The sequence below is a fragment of the Alligator sinensis genome, unplaced genomic scaffold, assembly GCF_000455745.1.
Source record: "Alligator sinensis unplaced genomic scaffold, ASM45574v1 scaffold357_1, whole genome shotgun sequence".
In the NCBI taxonomy this organism is placed as follows: domain Eukaryota; kingdom Metazoa; phylum Chordata; order Crocodylia; family Alligatoridae; genus Alligator; species Alligator sinensis.
Window position 1 is genome coordinate 1,674,360 of NW_005841942.1, and position 18,966 is coordinate 1,693,325.

Sequence of the window (18,966 nt, forward strand, 5' to 3'; positions counted from 1 at the left end):
AAATACATCTGCTTGTTACAGTGAATATGGATCTAATGTTTTTCTACAGCACTGATTGTGATATACCAAAATAAACGCCAATGAATTTAAGTTTGTTTGTGTTTCTCTTTCCCCCCAAATACCATGTATCATATTAAGGCAGTATCAACATAAAAAAAAGCAATTTTACATATGCACTCTAAAATTTTATACAAAAAAAACCAACAAAAACATTTAGGAAATGAATGTATCATACTTTTATATTAGAATAGCCTACTTGTTTTAAATCCACATAGGTACAAAAACTGACATTGATGGAAAACCTCTGAGAGTATTTTTTGCTCACTAAGCACAAATTTGCATGATGGCAAACAGTTTCTCCATTACTGCTGATATTAAGAGGCTGTATTCATCTACTTGACAATTTTGTTGCTTTTTTTCTTCCCCTGTTTCTCACAGTTCCTTGCAGCACTGGAGAGTGGAGATCCTTCATTTAGCTGTCATCTAGAACCAAAGATTTAGTCTGACACCAGAACTCAATTTAAAGGAATGAGATTATTGTGATGCAAAATAATTCAAAGTGTCTACAATTAAGGTATGTAAAGTGTATGGCAATTCTAATGGATCTGTTGTTCACATTTTTCCTCAATTGCTGCATAACACACTAAAACATATGTTTTAAATTACACAAAAATATATTTTATGATGTTTCACTGAAAGCAGGGCAATCTGGAGGACAGAATTTCCCAGCAGCAACAAATCTGGCTTGGCAGTGTTGTTATGTTTTTATATCCTGGAATTTTTTTTTTTTTTTGGGGTGGGGGGGGGGGGGGAAAAAGAGTGGCGAGTGAAAAGAGGAAAGAAAGACATTGGAGGAGGGCATTTTTTTTCTGTTGAAACATTGTAAAAGCACAAATTAAGGGATTAAGGAGTTCAGGAATCAACCAGAACTCACAATGACTAGCTATTTATATATTATGCTAAACAAAAAAACCTAAGGGATTGCTAATACAGTGTATATTAGGAATTTAACATTCACTCAATTTAGTATCTTGTTCTCCTTAAAAAGCTTGGGCTATATTAAAGACTTCAATACACTGAAACAACTCAGTACTTACCTACAGCTTGCATTGTTACAATGTGCATATACCTGTAGCTATACTGAACTGATAACATCAGCATTATAGAACACTATGGGACTCCCAACCTATTTATGATATCCTTTGTTTTTAGCATTTTTGCTTTATTTTGAAGCAAACTAGAAGCTACAGACAACAGGGTTAAAAAAAAAGCTGAGAATTCAAAGCTGGGTTCTGCGGTTTGTTTCTTCGTAATTTTGAGAGCAAGGCTCGCCTTAGACCACAGATGTTTTATTTCTCATGTACATCAAACAAGATGTTTTGTGTTAAGAGAACAAGTTGTTCAGATTGCAGTGTTAAGCGGCCTCCCACAATCAGAAAAGACCCAATAAAACTATGTGGCTAGTGGTGGAATTGGCCTCTTCTGCAGTTTAACTACAAGCCAGAAAGGAGACTTTTGAATCAGTATCCTATGGAATGGAAGGGTAAGCCAAAGGTTAATATGATTCTCTGAAAATTACTGCTGAAGTCATCATTATTAAAAGCACTACAACAAAGAACAAGAGGAAGAAAAATAGGAAGGTAACAGGGCTATGGACAGATGGATAGAAACCTATAGAATACATACGTGTTACTTAATTTCTCCAAAGAATTATGTATACTTAAGCAGCTAATAACTGGAGGTACAAGTAGTTTCTAGGACAATACTTAACAGAGGTAAATTCAGTAAAGGACACACTAGTTTGCTTCCCCATGGAATTAGAGTTGCTGAAATTGTTTGCAAAACCTAAAAAAAAAAAAAAAAAACACAAAACTCTCAGTTGCCCTTTGCGAGCTATTATTTCATTTCAGTCTTTAATGTAGATCTACACAGGAAGCCCAAGTGAATGTGTGTTTCTTATAAAAGATTATCAAAGAGGCCAGTCTTAACGGACTGGCCAATGGCAACATCCTGAGGGATAGCCAGCACAGGTTTGTTGCGGGTAGGTCTTGTTTGATTAATCTTATTTCCTTTTATGACCAGGTGACCTATCACTTGGGCAAGGGAGAAGAGATTGATGTTGTATATCTCGACTTCAAAAAAGCCTTCAATCTGGTATCCCATGATCACCTCTTGGCGAAACTGGCTAACTGCAACCTCGGCCTCACCACGATCTGCTGGCTGGGGAATTGGCTCTGTGGTTGGACCCAGAGGGTGGTGTTTGATGGAAGTCAATCGTAGTGGTGCCCTGTGACCAGTGGGGTCCCTCAAGGCTCTGTCCTTGGGTCTATACTATTCAACATCTTCATTAATGATGTGGACATTGGTATCAGAAGCGGACTGGCCAAGTTCACCAATGACACCAAACACTGGGGTAAAGCATCCACACCTGAGGACAGGAGGGTGATCCAGGCTGACCTTGACAGGCTCAGGAAATGGGTGGATGAGAACCTGTTGGTGTTTAACACTGCAAAATGTTAAACACCTTGGGAGGAAAAATCTGCAGCATGCTTAAAGGCTCAGCAGTGCTATGCTGGCTAGTACTACGGATGAAAGGGACTTGGGGGTCATGACTGACCACAAGATGAACATGAGCCCTCAATGTGATGCTGCTGCTAGTAAAGCAAGCAAAACACTGGCTTGCATCCATAGATACTTCTCAAGTAAACCCCAGGATGTCATTCTTCCATTGTACTTGGCTTTGGTGAGGCCGCAGATGGAGTACTGCACCCAGTTTTGGGCTCCACAATTCAAAAAGGATGTGGAGAAGCTTGAGAAGGCACAGAGGAGAGCCATGCACATGATCAGAGGTCAGGAAAACAGACCTTATGATGTGTGGCTGAGAGCCATGGGACTCTTCAGCCTGGAAAAGCGCAGGCTCAGGGGAGATCTGGTGGCCACCTATGTGTTTATCAGGGGTGCTTACCAGAATCTGGGGAAACATCTGTTCACCAGAGCGCCCCAAGGGATGACAAGGTTGAACAGTCACAAACTCCTCCATGACCATTTCAGGCTGGACATAAGGAAGAACTTCCTTACTGTCCGAGCCCCCAAGGTTTGGAATAGACTGCTGCCGGAGGTGGTTCACGCACCTACTTTGAATGCCTTCAGGAGACATTTGGATGTCTATCTTGCTGGGATCCTCTGATCCCTGCTGACTTCCTGCCCCTGGGGCAGGGGGCTGGACTCAATGATCCTCCGAGGTCCCTTCCAGCCCTAATGTCTATGAAATGTATGAAAATAAGGGCTTACAATCATCAAGCCTGATCCCAATATTTTTTGTGATGTCCTCAAATTATTTCAAGTTACAGTAGCTTCAACTCTCCCTGGGGAATTTAAGGGAAAATTCTGCTTTATCAGCCACCCTCTATACAAAAGACAGACTTTGTACGGAACCAAAATTAACCAAAATGCCATAGCAAAATTTTAATACAACTGAACTATTTAAAATAAGATCCAGCCATTCCCATAGGATATGAGACCTTTCATGTAAAATCAGTAGGAAAGAGAACTCTTGAGGCCAGATGCTATTAGGCACAGCAGTAGACTTGGGCTTTTGAGTGCGTTTCTATTCAACCCCGCTGAACTCCCTGTTAATCCAAAAGGTTAGTGGGTCCTCCTCCTCATTGTTTTTTGCGACTTATACTTAAGAGTGAGATGTCAGTTGTTACAAGAATGAATGCATTAATGGATTTTCAGAGACTTTAGCACAGTGGAATAGTCCACCTAATAGGTGGAACAGAATCTGGCCCTGTTAGTTTCTCTGGCTCCCCTCTCATTTCATTTTCTGCTTGGCTGGTTGATTTCATTTGGCTTTGTTTCTTTGCTGTTGTTATTTTCCTCCTTTTCCTCCTTTTCCACTGTTGCAGGGTTTTTATTTATCTATTTCTTTTAGTTAGGGCTGTCACTGCTGTAACGTGCACGTGCCTGCATTTCCTCAGTCCAGAAAGAATGTCTGTCCAGTTTCAAACCAGTTTAGCACAGTCAGGTTAGACTAACCTGCAAAGATTGAATCAATTCAGGAACAGGCTTTTTGAATGTTTGTCCCTAGCTTTTAAGTCCTCTGAAAACAATGAACCTATGCTAAATTACATTATGTTCCTTTTCTTGTCTTTGTTTGAATAAATATGGGTATTAATTATGTGCAACAGCTCCATAACCTAAGCATCACCCCATATCTGATTTTCTACAAGGCTAAGTACAGGTAGTCAGAAAGCCTGAAGCTGAATCGATTCAATCTAAGCATCTTCTTCTGAGCTGCCTAGGTTGAACTGATAACCAACTGAACTGACATTCAGTTTTCAACTGGAAAAGGCAGGGGGAGGCCTGCATAACCCAGGCCTGTAGGCAGGGGATGTTAGAGCACATCTCCCAGCCTGCTGCCTCCCCCCACCGCAAGGCTTCCTCCAGTCTGGATTCCCCAGCCCAGACAGTACCTGGGCAGCTGAGGGGAGTTCCCCCCTCCCACTTCCCAGCTCCTGATTGTTTCAGAAGCTGCCCCAGGAGGAAGGAAGAAGAAGCCCTCCAGGCTGGGTGCCTGCCCATACAGCCCAGCATGGGGGCACTGGGGAGCCCCCACTTTGGGGTGCTTCCTGCCACCCCAGCTCAGGATTCCCCAGCCCTGGGCAGCCCCAAAGAGCTGAGGGTAATTCATCCTCTCCCCAACCCCATGCCTTAGCTGATGCAAGTCTCAGGGATATCATAGGGAGTGGAGGGAAATTCTCCTGCTCCTCCACAGCCAGTTTTGCCTTAGATGCTGTGAGTGTGAGGCAAAACTAATGAAAGGGAGCAGAAGAATTCCCTCTGTTCCCTGGAGTATCCTTGAGACTCACTGCAGCTAAGGCAAAGGGTTGGGGAGAGGAAGAATTTCCCTTAGGTGTCTGGGGCTGTGGGACCCTGGGCTGGGGTTGGGAACAGACCCCCAAAGCAGGAGCTCCCCAGTGCCCCCATGCTGGGATGCAAGTGCAGGCACTCAGCCCAGAGAACTGCTTCTTCCTCCCTCCTGTAGCAGCCACTGAAGCAATCAGTGGCTAGGAAGTGGGGGAGGGGAGGGGAAGGGAGGGGAGAGGGCTGCCAGGGTCTGAAAAGCCTCCATCACAGGGGGTTTCCCTTCCCTCATGTGCTGTGTAGACCCTGACTAGGGGGATTGGGGGTCTGTTTGGACTGGGTTGATGGACACTGGCTGGAAGCCAAGGAGCAGAGGGGTAAGGCAGTCCCTGTTCCACTGCAGCAGGCAGCAAAGCCCAGGTCTGCAAAGCATCCTGGGATGCTGGGAGACTGAGAGTTAACTTGAACCAGAATGGGATCTGGGACAGAAGTTCCATAAACTGGTTTGACCTAAATCAGTTATGTCTGACACTCCATGCAACCAGGTTTATCTTAAACCAGTTTTGGTCACTTTGAAAGTGGTTATGTGCACTGAACTTCTGTTCTGTTGCAGCTTTAAACCAGTATCTGTGGTTTCTCAGGAAACCACAACAGGTCAGAATTTAAAATCCGTGTTTCTCTTATGAATAATGTATAGATGTTTCCACACCTAGCAGTGCTAATATTTCACAGCACCCTTATAAGGATTTCATGTCACCCCAGGGGGCCAAAGCACCCCAGCTGAAAATCACTATTTTAGAGTAAGAACAGTTGGTGCCCAGCCCAGATCTTCAGTCTGTTAGCAGAGAAGTATATGGTTCACTCTTAGAAAGGCAAAGGGGAAAAAGCCTAACAGCTGAGATATCTATTCAGAGTGATCTCACAGGAGATAGAGATGTCCTGTCCTACCTGAACTCTGACAACTTCCGTCAGAATTGTTTATCCTGCATATCCCTCCCATGCACTTCAGTAGACCTTTGTGAAATATTGACTTTACACCTCAAACCATTTCAACCTCCATATGTTGTACAAACAAGCATAAGGGATATTTGCAGAGGTACAAATTTTACAAACATTGTGAAAATAACCACCATTTGGTTACCCTTCTCAAGAGCCCGCTACTTAATGAGACAGGAAAAGGCAGGTCCATTTTCAGTCTATACTATAATTCATATCTATTATGTGCTATTAATAACCATTATCTTGGTCAAATCCCAACCCCCACATTTCTACTACGAAAAACAAAGAGGAAAAATTAACGGCTGTGTAGTGCTATTGTTGGATGTGGTCCATAACATGAGACCCCTCCTGAGCATGCACACACTGATTAGAGGTGGGAAGGTCCTAGACTAGCTAAAGTTTCTACCTTAATGATGTCAGTGACCCACTTACATCTGGGGAGCCTGCACAGTAGCTTGTGTGGTCCAGTAGAGTGCCATGTGCTACACCTGAGCACCAAGAAGGGTGTTGTGTGCCCATGAGCATTATTGGTGAGAAGAATGACTGACACCTGGTGTGATTTTGGTGAGTATTTAAGGAATCCTGAGGTGCGATTTGGCGTGCAAATGGAATATGGATGCTTGAGGTTTGAATGGTATGCGAGCTTACTTGGTTGGTGATCATACCTGTGTGTCTGAAGTGTATGAGCAGTGACAGGGGTGACCTATCGGATTGGATACTTACCTGTAGAAGCATTATTGGATTGGGACCTTGATCATCCATTGGATTGGTTAGTATCACCCTTCCCTCACTCTCAGTCTGAGACCCACTGAGGGCCTGACTGTCACTCCAGCTTGGTGAGCCTGTGAAGGCCCTGATGCTGCCCTTCACTGCCTCCTGGCAGGTCTGTTTATGGTGTATTGCAGTTAACCAGTGTCTATAGTTAATGCTTGATGTTATGTATGTTTCCTACTGTTAATCTTGTTTTTGTTGTGATTGTGAGTTTATAATATACTTTTGAACTTTATTGGAGCCTCTATGTATTTATAGGGTATATGAGGGCAGGCTGTAGCTCTATGTAGATCCCTGACCCCAAAATCTATCCCTAACAGAGATAACACATGAAATGCCCTGACTGTCTGAGGAAGCCTAACAACCCTCCGCCCCTTAGATTTGGCATAGGAGGTCAGTGTCCAGAACACCCAGCATTATCCGCATTTCAGTATCACCATTTAGAAGATAATGTCAGGAGCGGTTTTCACACAACTGCTAATTTATTAATTAATCCAAAGTTAGATGTTAGAAATAATATTGTTTTCACAATATCACTTAGGCAGTAGAAGACGTGGGGTATTTTTTTTAAAAGAATAGCTGTATAATTCCCATTTTAGGCTCTTATTCATCTCAGCTTGATGCCTTGGATTTCTTCTCTCCCATGGTTCAGGGCCAACACTTAGTTTATTGTTACATGTTTAGTCAGCCTGTTTAATCCTACACTACACAAATCCCGAGGCAGTCAGGAAAGTTCAGAGGGAGGGCCTGTTCCATAAAATTATGTTCAGTGACTTGCAATAGGGAGACACTTCACATAAATGAAGCCCGCCCTTTTGGAATTCCTTTATATAAGAAACACCCACAAAAGTTACTATAGTTGACCACATCAGACCTTTGAGAAGTCTTCAAAAGGAATGCATCTCCTGCTCTTCTGTGCCTGCAGTGTCAGGATATTGTCAGTGCCCTCATCACCCTGATTTACTTCAAGCTAAAGGATGTTTATAAAGTTTGGGAATTATGCCTGGTAGTTGTGCAAAAGTTTGTTCCTGGAGTTTTTAAGAAGTTATACCAATGCTGCTCAACCTACCTGGCCTTGTACGCTAAATGAATGGCATGGGGCCAGTCCACAAACCAGATCCCACATGTGGGATTGGTCTGCCAGCTGCCCTTACCAAGCACAGTGTCAGTGCATGGGGTTGACCATGAGCATGATTTTGTACTGCAGCCCAAACCCACACACTAGATCGGTCTGTGGACTGACTCCGATTGCTGTTACAATATGGGATATGGAGCCATATCATCCAATGGATCAGATGATGCAGCTCTATGGATCACATCTGTCCTGTGGACCACAGGTTGAGCATCCCTAGGTTACAGACTCTGCAGGTTGCTCACCACTGGATTACACAAATATTTGTCTAGGATGATTTAGCTCAGAATGTTCCTACTATGCTTTGAAGAGGGGGCTGGACTAGATGAGGTAAAATAAAAAAGAAATCCATGGGAAGAGAAATACACATCACAATGTATTCCTCTCTCTCACACCCACCCACCCACACCGGTTTTCTCTGTGACTGAGTGATTAGCTAAATAATGACTAAGACAAGAAATTCACTGCTAAGAATGAATTAATTCACCCCCACTGCCTTTTTTTTGTTTTGTTTTTTTACAGCCACCAGACATGCCCAGAAGCATGTTCAACATTAAGAATTCTTTTACCCTGTGCACATCACAGAACATGGTCCATACTTTTCCTTCCGTCTACTATTCCTCTTTCAGGAGTTCTTTAATCCTAAACTCACCACTTACACAGGACCTTCCCTCCAGAACATTACATTGAGAAGTAGACCACAAGAAAAAGATTGCATTCTAAACACCACCTTATGGTTGTTAGTCGCTCCACTAGTTCCAATGCATAGGGCTGCTTGACATTTTTAGCAGCTTGTTGGCTATCTGGCACAATTTTCATTTGTCCTTCAGAACAGACTAGACTTGTGACTGGCAGAAATGTTTACAGTCAAATGCTGATTATTCTGAAGAGTATGGCTCGGTGCAGTTCAAATGTGTGTCACACAACCTCACTGCAGCTCTGTAAAATATCTGCAGTTTATGAGAACTTGAAGATTCAAATAAATTATCAGTAACTTGAGTTCTTCAGTAATTTCATACTACTGCACTATATTATTTTCAACTGTACACAATATATTATTTACCCAGTTTAATATACAGAGAAATGTGATAGGTGAGACAATCTTCCTGCTATATTTGGAGAAAATTGAAGGAGCATAGCATTTAACAAAACACTAACATTTTTCACAAAATATGGGAACAATGACAGGGAGCAACTGTCCTTTAAGAAAGATGCCCTCAACTTAATTTGTAGATTAGCTCTGCAGTGAAGTGGAATGAACAAAGCTCTGTAAAGCAGTTCTTGAAATCATAACTATGTGGCATCTGCTACATTGTTGCAGGTGTCAATATGCAAAGTTGCTGTGATAAGGATATTAATGAGCCCTGACAAAATGAACAAACTGAAGATATTTGATGTGTATGTTTTGTTCCTTGGAAATCCTTTTCTGTCAACATGGGCATTATAGATGTCTTAGGAGTCAATCCCAATTCCATTACAGAAATAGGAATTTAACTGTTTCATGCAGGGAAAAATTCACCAGCAAACATTTTCAAACTAGTATTTTGACTGGTTTTAACTGATGTTGAATCATACCTTGGCTATATCCATGGTTTTCAGCTTAGCTAAACTGCAGAAGCTAAGAAATGAAAGATTAAAGGTTACCTTGCCTTAAGCCTTTCCTGATTTTAACAGGAAAAAGAAAAATAGAAAATAGGGGAAATACATTTTCTTTTTAAAGTAATTTTTGAATCTATTAACTTTTACTGATATCAATTAACCATTCAGTAAAGTATTTTTTCCAAATCTAATTAATTTTAATTCCTATGGTATGTGTCTTGCTCAAACTAATATGAAATACACTTGTGTGAGATACACTTATTGGTTTATTAGTAACTTCCCTACAGGTTGTAGAGCACCCTGGCTGTTCTCACAGCTCATGGTCTCATTTTCTCCAGCATTGTGCAGCCCACTCCCACAAGTCAGTCAGCTCCACTCCAGTCCCACTCTCTTTTATCTTTCCTGCAGTACCAGTAGATCCTTTCTCCATGGGACCTTCTCTCAACTAGTAAGTTTCTCCTCTCTTCCTCACTTCGCCATTCACTGTGGTTACCTACACCCAGTCAGCCCGTCTTACCTGCAAGCTGCTCCTGTGCTGGGTCTACTGCTCCTGGCATCCCTGATAAATCTCTCCAAGCTGTGCCCCTAGGAGGAGGGAAAGGAAAACCCCTTGCTGTGGACCTACTAGCTGCAGGCTCCTAATCAGTTAATATTCACCCCAGGTGCAATCCCCTTCCCAACTGTGTTTATTAAGTAATTAACTTTGCCCTGTCCCTGACCTGACTACTTGCAACTGAGTAACATCAAAGGAACAGGGCTGTCTTTGCCCTGTTACACTGCTACATAAAATATTGAAATTAAAAGGATTTTTTTTTAAATAAAAGGTATATTCCATTGCAGGTACAGTAATAATGTGCTGGATTATCACTGGGTGGCTCTTTGCACTGTTTTTCTTAAGTTTTATGTTACACATGAACATGAATATATCTTTTTTTTTTTTTTCAGACTTCCAATTAAATCTTAATAAGAAACAAAATCTTAATAAGTCCCTGTTTTACACTGGTCATGAAACTTATGCTATATTTTCTTTGGACAAGAAATAGTGATGATAGGCAGAGGTCATTTGGACCCTACTGTAAATTACAGAAGCTTTATGTGAAAATAATATGATTCCTAAGGATTAAGCATAAAACTCCTAATCTATGCAACATACGTATATGTGAACCTTTACACAGCTAGGTCACCTAATGTAGGGCTATTTCAAGGTATTCTACACGTGCAATTTTAACACACATTGTGGGGCTTCTAACCTCATATATTTCTGTATATACATGCATACTCTCACTACAAGCTACCTACTGGAGTTAAAAACACAGGAAAGAAATGTCAAGGAAGATCTTCCTCTGCTAGTAAAAAAAAAATTGGAAAGAAAACAAAACCAAGAGGAATGATTATTAAGCAAGGCAATCCTCACCATTCTTGTGGTTTCATTCCATCTATGGAAGCTGTTATATGACTGAAAAGATTATCTTGGAAGCTTATTGGCTCAGAAGTTTTAATTGTGGATGAATTTGATGGATGACTAGCTGCTACTTCCTAAAATATATCAAATTTGAAATTCCCTTCAAGCTCTTCCTCAAGAATTTCTTGGCAATTCAGAATGGGGAACTTTCCTTCTGAAGTACTGGCATTACTCGGTCAGACCCAACTAGGTCATCTTATGTATATGAAAACGTCCCTATTCCACCAATTGGGGGCTTGAAAAATCCAAAAGTACCATATTTAACTGAATCTAAGATGACTTCAAATTTAAGAGGAGTCCCCCATAATTAGATCTATATCTAGAAAATTCATAAATGTGTTATATTTTTTTGGTATAGAATCAAATTATCAGAGGTTCATCTTAAATTTGTCCCCCACAATGCTACAGCAGGGAAAGGAGAGGTGGGAGGGCAGGTGGCTGGGGGGCATACATCCCCCATGGCTTTTATGTGCCCCACCACTTCTTCCCTCTGCAGCCTGCCCATCCATCCCCCCACCCCCAGTGCCTACCTGCTCTGCCTCCTCCCTCTGCCCTTACTGTCAGAAGTGGCTATAAGCTCATTTTGCTCCTGGGTCATGGAATACATGGCAGTGTAGCCCCTGCCCAGCCATGCAGCAGTATCACAGGGCTGAAGCTGTGTCACTGATGATTGGCCAGGAAGGGGATGGAGTTTCCTTATGTTCTGTGCCCCAGAGGGAATCCAATTAAAGTCAAAGCTGGAGTTGGGTCTGACAGTAAAAAGGAGGGATGGGAAAAGAAGCTACAGGGGAAGGGGGAGGTGCAGAGGCTAAAGAGGGCAGGCAAAGGGTGGATAGCAGACAGCTGCTGTGGGTCTGACTCTGGCCCCAACCCATACTCAGGGTAGGAGTTAGAACCTGCAGCAGCCACCTGCTGCCCTCACTACCTTTTACTCAAACCTAAGATCACAGAATCATAGAAGTAGGGTCAGAAGGGACCTTGTAGATCATCAAGTCCGACCTCCTGCCTGGGCAGGAGGAAAACTGGGCTCAAATGACCCCAGCCAAGTAGGCATCAAGCTGCTTCTTAAAGATGAGTGACTCCCCCTACCATGCTAAATAGTGTGTGTGGGGTCTTGTTTTAGATTCAAGTAAATATGGTATAACTAGTTAGCCAGGATTTACATAAGTATTTTGAGACAATGAATTTGAGGTTATGGATCAGTCTGAAGACTTTATTTCAATCTCTTAAAATGTTCAGCCTTGAAACACTGCTGCTGCTGCTACTGCTACAACTACTACTACTACTACTACTAATAATAATAATAATAATGCAAGGCTAGCAAAAAGTTGGGAGAAAAGTCTGAATAAAACATGAACTGGGCAGGCTTAAACAGACATAGGCATTCTATCAATGGTTCTTATAATTTCTCTTTTAAATTGAGCATTGTGCAGAGCTTTTTCTTATACAAAATCTAGATGGAAGATTATATTTTAAACTGGACAAAGTAAAATTATTTTCTTCCTAAAAATATAATTTTTAAATTCAAGTTTTATATAAAGGCCTACCTCACACCATTTTAAAACAATCTATTCCATGGATTTTAGTATAGGTAAGAGAACAAAATGGTTAGGGAATTATATAAATATTAGCAGGTGACAAAAACAATTTTTTCACTATATGTAGACTCAGAATTATTCTTCCCAATCTGACATAATCACACTCCATTAAGCTTTTACATGGAAATGTGCCTGTTGGGTCAAATGCAAAGAAGTAACATTAGAGATGGATTTGACTTGGTGTGTGTGGTTGTAGGCATGTAATTTCCCTTCTTTTTGCTATTTATAAGATTAGTATAATGATGGAGAAAACTATTTATAAATCAAACATGCCTTCTAAGAGGTGGGTAATTGTTTTTGTTAATTCATATCTTATACTACTATCACTGATTATAAATTGGCATTCTTTCACTCTGAGTTCAGGACCAGTCAGATCAAGGTAGAGTTTAGATACAGATGATGTCTTTCAAGTAAGAGTTTTTTGGAGACTCTGGGTGCTGATGCATATGTCCATGTTATTGAGATGTCCTTCAGGGTCTTGGGCAGAATTCTCTAAGGAAGCTTTGTGTGGCAGTGCACCTTTGGGTGCCTGCCAATTTAAGGACAGAGTCAGGCAGCCATTTTGAGAACCAGGTATATAGAAGCTGTAGTTTGCTGCTACCAGCTCAGGCAGAAACTTTGCCTGGCTAAGCTGCAGCAGGAACATCAGAAGGTAAGAGCAAGAGGCTCTTGGTCTTGGGCATGACCTAAACCTGCATCCTGCCAGGGATGGGTGGCCTGGTGGGGCTTTCAGTTGTGTGGGAGCCCCCAGGAAATGCCAGGCCAGTTACCACCCTGGTGAAAGGCAGATTGGGGTGCCTTAACCCCTAGCCCCCATAATTCAGTGGTTATGAGGGCCAGGCACAGCTATAGTCACCTGAGCTCTAGGGGGTGGAAGACCCCAGGAGAGGAATGGGGCCAGGCATGGCTCTGGCCACCTGAGAACCTCAGGGGAGGAAGATCCTGGAGGCCCCTGGTCAGGGATAGTTGTGTGGCCCTGGAGACAGAGGTCAGTTGTGAAGGCCCTGGGAAGGCAAGGATGTAGGTGGCCCTGCACAGAGTAGGGTTGAACAGGAGTAGGCCTGAAGGGCAGTCACAGGGGTGTGTTGAGTAGGGCCAAACTGGGAGTAAGCCTGAAGGGCAGTGCAAGGGCCAGTCCCATGAGGAGTTGACTGTGAAGATGATGAGAAGACCCTAGGGTGGCCCATGGTGTAGAGGCCCTCGAGTGAGCATAGTAGGAACCCCATGTATAGGGAGTAGGCCAAGGTATGTTTTTCGATGCCTGAGGCCAAATAGTGGGGCTCAGCCAGGAAGCTAGGGGTGAGTTCTGATACCAGTAAGTCCTCCACTGCAAGGAGACCAAGTGTGGGTCAAAAAATTACAGAAGGGAGAGCACAATGAACTGCTGCTCCAGGGAGGGAGGGAGAGTCCCTGTGAGACCCAGGAGCACCAGTCATAGTGTGAGGGAACATTGTGTGTGTGTGTGTCATCTGCAAGGCTTGGGATGCAGTACAGGGGTGGTTGGAGCTGCATACATAGGCCAGGAGAACAGAGCCGTCAAAGGGCAACCTCGCATCTAGTTAAGACACCAATTATTAAACAATAAGGTATGGCAGGTGAGAGAGGTGGGTGGTTAGCCCAGAAACAGGTGGGTAGGCCAACTCCTAATTGGCCCCAGGAAGGCTCCCTGTTACACTGTGAAAATCAGCAGTATTTTAGTTTTGTCTCTTTGTGGTCTTTCTAATTCCATTCTTATGGGTTTTTTTTTTTCTTTGCCAGATGTTCATCATCATAGACAAATGATGTCTCTGATTCATTCATTCAGCAATCCTTTGCATTGAAGGATGATTGTCTTCCATAATCATTTTATTTGTGAGCCTAAGGTGGCTGACAAGGCCTTTATGGGATCAACAGACTCTGTTGCAGCTCAGGCACATGTTACTGTGTTGGGTGGCTCTGGTTTCTTGGTTCAGTCTGCAGCATGCTGTTTCTGTTGCTCCCATTTTTTATGAGGTCAAAGAAGGATGTATAGAGAGGTTTATGTTGTTCCCAGAACTTTTCCTGCAGTTGGCAAGCTGTGAAGTTTATGTCAGTTGTGCCTCTTAATGCCCTAAACCCACACTGAGATTCCTGAGGAACTCTTCAGCAAGTGGAAGGAGATGGTTTAGGAGGGTACTAGCAATGATCTTTCCTGTGGTGGACAGCAAGGTGATCCCTTTGTAATTTCCACAGTTGGACTTGCCTCCTTTCTTGAAGATTGCCATGATCATGGTATCCCTGAGGTCATCTGGGATTTCCTCATCATTCTAGTTCTTTAAGATGAGGGCATGGAGTTGTGGTCTGAGCGTCTCCTTGGCTTTTTTTTTAACATTATTGCTGCTGATAAAGCCATGTTCTAAATGACCAATGTGACTGCAGTTTTTTGGAGAGATTTGTGCGTCAATGGCTTGCCTTTGATTTTTGAATACAGTTAGTGTTTATCCGCCAAGAAGACAGGACATAAGATTTGGCATAGCGAAGCTCTGTAATAGATAATGGTAAGAGGAAAAGGAGATAAAGAGTGGAGTTAAGAAAAACGTCTTCCTTTAGGCCTCCACACATGAGAATTTCATTGTAGGATATTTGCTAAAACCTTACTCTTTCCAGGTTAGACTCTTTCAGGCAAAATATATTTTAAAGAATAAATGCATAAGCATCAAACCAAATAAAAGTTTGATAAATGTGTATTCAGTGGTCAGTACACACACATGGGCCCTCATATTTTAATTTAAACCATTTTAAACTGTACTATATATTAGTAACTTTTAAATAGATGCACTTTCACCCAAGCTAATATAATTTAATACCAATGCATATTTACTGTTATTACATTTTTATGGTATTTTTCCTGTATAGCACCTCATAGGCGTTAAGTTGGTTGAATTCTCTAAAAAAAAAATCTGGCTGTTTTGAGAACAATAGTCCTATTCACAAGTAACATTAAGTGCTTAGCAATTTATAGCTCTTATTTACACTTAGTTTGTTCAATATATGCAGTATAAATTTTCATTGGGAACCAAATACATTAATATATCTGTGTACAATGAAATTGAATAACACATCTGAAGGGAAATGTCCTTCCTTTCCATCAAAAATGGCCTTTTAAGCTAAGTATAGGCAACAGATTTCCCAATAAACATAAAATACAATTTACAGAAATGTTAAAACAAAACAAAAATGTTTCTTAAGTACTTTATTTAACATTAAAAGCCCCAAATAAAAATGAATTGGGGATGGGTGGAGGGGGAGAGAGAGAGAGAGAGAGAGAGAGAAGTCACCCTGTTGTACTGGAGCAGTAAAATGGACAGTGTTATAAATGATGGCAAGGCTCCAGTTTTTTAGGACTGTTTCATTTAAAATCTAAACATTGAATCTCCATACAGTGTTTAGAGGCTTCTCAGCCTCCTCTGATTCAATTTAGAGGAAACATTTATGGGGTTTAAATTGTTCCTGGCAATTGTGAGCTCTGTTACATTTTAAACAAATGCATTTTATATAACATTTTGTTATGTATAGTCCTGAGAAATCTAAAAATATCCAATCAAATCCCATTTGCAGACTAGTTTTACTAGCAGTCAGTGGTTCAATTGTTCTTCCCTCTTGGAATAAAGAGTGCCTTAAAACTGATAACTGTGAAATACACATTTCTAGCAGCACTTTGCCTCAAATAAAATAATTAAAACATTTCTACAATCAGATCAAATAAATCTTTTAAAACAGCATGTAGACTTCTCATTCAGCGATGTGTAAGTCCAGTACTGTAATCAAACTTTAGATAAGTTTGGTATGACATGATCTAAATGCGTAAACTTCCTTTTTGTTTACTCTTATTATTTCTTATATGAGAAAAAGCATAATAAAATTAAATAGTAGTGCCCTGCTACATTATATACATTTTAATTAAATATTACATATATTTTCCTTGCAAACCTTTCTTATCTACTAATTTTGCTTAGGCCTACTTTTCTGCCTCTTGACAGTTATTGTATCATTATTATATGCTTGTAGTTGTGGTATCATAGTTATGGTGGATTTTTCCCATATGCTCAACTTCTTGTGAGTCTTATGGAGTGAAAGAATCGTAGCAATTCTAAATAAAAATGTAGGTTTATAAACATCTATATGAGAAAAATATCTATAGAAGGACATTTAAAGGTCAAATAAAAAGTCACACGTTCCTGTCCTTGGTGCAGCTTGTATTTTCTGCAAGTCCTGTACTCTGTGTCATTTCTAATTATGTAGCATGTCAGTACCTGAATGGTATTTTTACAAGCATTTAACCTTCCATTAGCTGTTTCAAGTTTTCATTTTCCTTCCCTTTTCAACATTTTGGTTCTCCTTTGTAGAGTTTTCTTCTTCCCTTTGACACCAATCTGCCAGCTCAATTTATCCCTCTTAATTTGAAATCATTTTTACAAAACCTTATGTTCATTTTTATCCTGCATTTGTGCTTATCTTATCTGCCTCACTTTTTAATACTTTTTTGTGTTACTTGAATTTTTATAGTCAGAATATTAGATAAGCTGGTTCTCTTTGATTTCACTTTCTTCTATCATACCAATATAGGTGTGTGCTCCTTTATGCTATTCTATTCTGTGAGCATACTGTTTGTCATATTTGTTAGTGACTTGAGGCCTAATTTTCAAAGGAAATGGACACCTACATTTCCCATTTACTTAAATGATATATTTCACAGCTCTTCTGTATATTGGGTCTTTAGTGTTTTTGCTCCGCAATATATATATATATATATATTTTTTTTGTTATCTAAAACTTTTAAAAAAGTACTCGCCTTCCACCTTTCTTGTTTGAGAACTTGGCAGTGTTTTTCATGTCAAGCCCTAACACTGAAGTGATTGGCAGTACCTCCAATTAGCGTAACTTCAACTAGTCAAGTGAATAGTTAGAATTTGTTTTTAAATAAAACCCAAAACTTTATAAACTGATTAAAGTTAAACCTGTACATCATTCCTCTCTCTAGAAATTTAAAAGATTTACACACACTGTTTGGAGCAAGTACATTTTTGCTTGCAGCTGTCAAAACAGGCTGTCAGTTCAATTATCTGGAATGCCTATTAGTCAATTTTTAATAAAGTTTCAAATACTTTAGTCTGCTCTTTAATGAGTAAGGTCCTTCTGCACACCTTTTAAATGAGTGTTTCATGGCCCCTGTGGAATTCAGAAATTATGTAGAAAATGTTGTTTGATTTACTCGGAAGATGCACTGTAATTTCACATGTTGCATGAAACTACAGTAATTTTCTGTCCATAGGCCCTTGCTTCCTGTCCCCTCACTTCCACTCCTCATGCATTAAAACAAGGGTGCTCAATCTCTGGCCCAGAGGCCAAATTTGGCTTGTGGAGCCATGGCATCTGGTTTTGGGGATCCCCATGAGTTGGAAAAGGTGGCAGTGGAGGAGCAATAAAAGCCCCATGCACCAGATCCAGTCCTGCTGCTCCCTGTCCCTCCCTGTCCTGCACATCTGGATCAGAGCTGGGATACTCCGTTCTCCTGCACATCCTGACCAGAACTATTCAACCCTCCACCTCCACATGTTTCCAGATCAGAGCCAGGCTACTTCCCAGCCTCCCCATCTATTTGGATAGGGGCTACTCTGCCTCACCCCCACCTCATCTCTCCTGCACATACAGATTAAGGCCAGGGTGCTCCTTACAGGTGGATGGATCAGGGTCAGGCTGCATCCCCCTCCCCCCACCCCCCCAAAGTTGGGCTGGATCCCCACTGTGCCAGTCCCACAAGTCAGATCTGGCATGCAGATGGACTTGGCACCATCCATCTGGTCCATGAGGTGAAAAGATTGGGCACCACTGCACTAGATCACTGTGATTTAATTACAGTACTAACAATACTGACACTAAGCATATATTGTTAGTGCTCCTACCCTATGTACTCTCATTTAATCAGATTTTTGAGAAAAATGTGGTTAGGGAAACTGATCATTTCCATGGTGACATTATGCTAGTAATGTTACATCAGTCCTCTTTTACCTCCCCAATATTCTTTCTAGGGTTAGCTTTTTATAGGTGGCATCCCAGGAAGAGACAACTCAATTCTGTGAATTTCTTCATTGCATTTCTTTGTTTCCTCTAATATAGCTCTGAAGGCCATGGACAGGACTATGAAATAACTTATTAGTTCAAAAGCAGCTGGTAACTTGTTAGTTTCCTGCCCCCATAGCAGGATTGCCATATCAAAATAGACAAAAAATGTGTGCCTATAAAATCCATTTAAAAATTGAGCCATCCATAAAAATCTAAGAAATGGTGAGCTTGATGTACAGCTAGAATAGAGTAGCACCAGCTGGTGTCTACGTGTTGGTGCGTGCGGGTGGGGGGGGGGGGGGGCTCTTGTCAGAGCTTTCTGGCTCACTTTGGCCCTTGAACCACCCCCTGCCCCAGCCATGTACAGCCAATGCATTCCTTTGACCATTCCCTGCCTTTAATAGCTGCTTTCCTCAAAGGAATGGAGATGGGGTGGTACAGCTGGGATGGAGCTGCTG

General features: G+C 41.4%; 1 long non-coding RNA gene across 1 annotated transcript; it reads right to left on the reverse strand.

The window, feature by feature from the left end:
• Nucleotides 1-295: 295 nt before the first annotated feature.
• LOC102386650 lies at nucleotides 296-11,385 on the reverse strand. Its single transcript, XR_323381.2, has 4 exons — nucleotides 11,360-11,385; nucleotides 10,782-10,903; nucleotides 9,885-9,952; nucleotides 296-483 (listed from the first exon to the last, which is right to left on the reverse strand). It is a non-coding gene; the product is annotated as an uncharacterized LOC102386650 (long non-coding RNA).
• Nucleotides 11,386-18,966: the final 7,581 nt, after the last annotated feature.